Here is a 2154-nt window from a genome sequence, read left to right as displayed (position 1 = left end):
TCCGAGTTGAGGGAATAAATTTAAATTCAAACTACTAAGATAGACTAGATGGAGCACGCCGTCACCCCGATTCAAAGTGGAGGCATTTAATCATCATCATCACAATAATAATCATCACCATCATCATCATCATCATCACTGCGCGCCCCTCTAGACAGACGGCTTACAATGCTGTGCGCACGGAGAACGCCGGATGGCGGCACGGACATTGCGAGGTCCTAAAGTGCGTCGCACTTAATAAAACCCCCGAGAGACAAACACAGATCCTCCTTAATCACTAGTTATGAATTTCGAAAACTTTTGTCATCTCGCAAAAATCGCATTTTCGCTGATCAGTCAGGGTTATTTACAAAAACCTACTCATGTTCCCAAGTTCCCTGCCTAAACTTGCCTTCGTCCACATTGTGTCCTTTCAGGCGACATGCCGAACATCAAGCTACAGAGCTTGGACGGTGCCGTCTTCGACGTGGACGTCGAAGTGGCCAGAGCGTCGGAGACCATAAATACGCTGCTCGACGTGCTAGGCGTCGTCGAGGGAGAAACGATACCGGTGCCTAAGGTGGAGTCCTCCATCTTGGAGAAGGTCCTCGAATGGGCCACGCACCACCGGGACGACCCACCTCGGCCCGAGGGTGAAAAGGAAGATTTGCGCACCGACAACATCCCCGAGTGGGACACCAACTTCCTCGCTGAGTTCGACCAGAGCACGCTGTTCGAGCTTTTGCAGGCGGCCGTGTACATGGACATGAGGGGCCTGATTGACGTCACCGCCAAGACGGTCGCCAACATGATCAAGGGTAAGACTGCTGAGGAGATCCGCAAGCGGTTCAACATTAAGAACGACTTCGTCAGCGCCAAGGAAGAACCAGAGGAGGTGCCGAAGGAGGCGGCCCAGGGGCGCTGCACTCGTAGTAAGAAGAGAGTGCTTGCAGAAGACCGACAAGTGCCCACTCCAGAAGAACCGGTAAAGAAAAAGAAGAAGAAATGAGCCACGCGGTCAAATCAGTCGGTGTATCCGGGACCTGCCCTGAGGGCGGCGTTTGCAATGTCCCGGAAAAGACGAGTCAGCGCTAACTGAGGACGGAATGTTGAAGAAGGAATGAGGACGGAGTGTTGAAGAAGGAGTGATGCCCATCATAAAATCTGTCACAGGGAAAGGTTTTGCCCAAATTCGACGTGCGATCCTGTACAAAGTTTACGTTTCAATGCAAAATTGAAGGGCTCCCAAAATAGATTTGTCATGGTGCTTCAACATCTCAAAATCCTTTAGAACATGGTCTATAAGCGCGCCCAGTCTTTTGGTTACGCGGCTTAGCCAAAGCTGAGCCAATATCCGAGCCAAAGGTTTCTTCTTGCGCACACCAACGTAAATAAACTGGCTAAATTTTTAAAATTTCTCAGCGTCCGTGAAAGTCCGGGCACTGTTTGTTGGCTGACGTAACGTCACACAAGAAATGCCACCGCCGTTGACCGACCTGTTTCGGTTGCAGCTGTAAATGCAGTTGGTAGCACCATTAACGCAGATCGCAACAAGCTCACAGAAACTGAAAAAAAAAAACCGTATGCTAAAGCGAGCTATTAACGGAGTACGCTTGAGTGCCAGCCAACCGGTGGCAAATTACTCATCACTTTGTTCCTCTCCCGCCAATTTTTACCCCAAGAAAAGGAGTACTTCGCACAGTACTCACCTGAATGCCAGGCAGACACGACGCCCAGAACGCCTGCGGCAGCCGATGGCTCCACAGCTCTAACTCCGTTTTCCCGCCAAAATCATTGACGCGAGCGCCACCTCTCAATGCCTTCTCATGAAAAGAGAAAGTAACAAAAGAAAAGAAGCGCAAGTCGCAGTACCATGCAGCAATATGCCGTAGGGCTTCCTTTCGGATAAACAGCTAAACCTGAATGTAACAAACCTCTAGGTAACGAATTCTGGGATTTACCGGTTTTTCAGTTCCCTATTGCCACCCCCATTGCAGAGCAAGTCTTTGCAACCTGTATGGAAGAAAGATGTTCCGATGGTTAACCCTGATGTAACGAATTCGCTACGTTGGCGAGTCATTGTTTATGCCATTTTACTTAATGAAGAATAGGCTGGAGAAATGTACTAATTTAGCGAATTTCGCCCGCACCCCAAAACTACTGTGTGTTTCCACG

The 2154-nt window shown here is 49.4% G+C and overlaps 1 pseudogene; it reads left to right on the top strand.

The window, feature by feature from the left end:
• Positions 1 to 421: 421 nt before the first annotated feature.
• LOC144175379 (S-phase kinase-associated protein 1 pseudogene) lies at positions 422 to 988 on the top strand (annotated as a pseudogene).
• The last annotated feature ends 1166 nt before the right edge of the window (positions 989 to 2154 follow it).

The sequence above is a fragment of the Haemaphysalis longicornis genome, unplaced genomic scaffold (assembly GCF_048455015.1).
Source record: "Haemaphysalis longicornis isolate Haplotype H1 unplaced genomic scaffold, Haemaphysalis longicornis Haplotype H1 scaffold_3, whole genome shotgun sequence".
NCBI classification, from domain to species: Eukaryota; Metazoa; Arthropoda; class Arachnida; order Ixodida; family Ixodidae; genus Haemaphysalis; species Haemaphysalis longicornis.
Note: the sequence above shows the minus strand (reverse complement) of the source record. Positions and strands in the feature narration are given on the sequence as shown.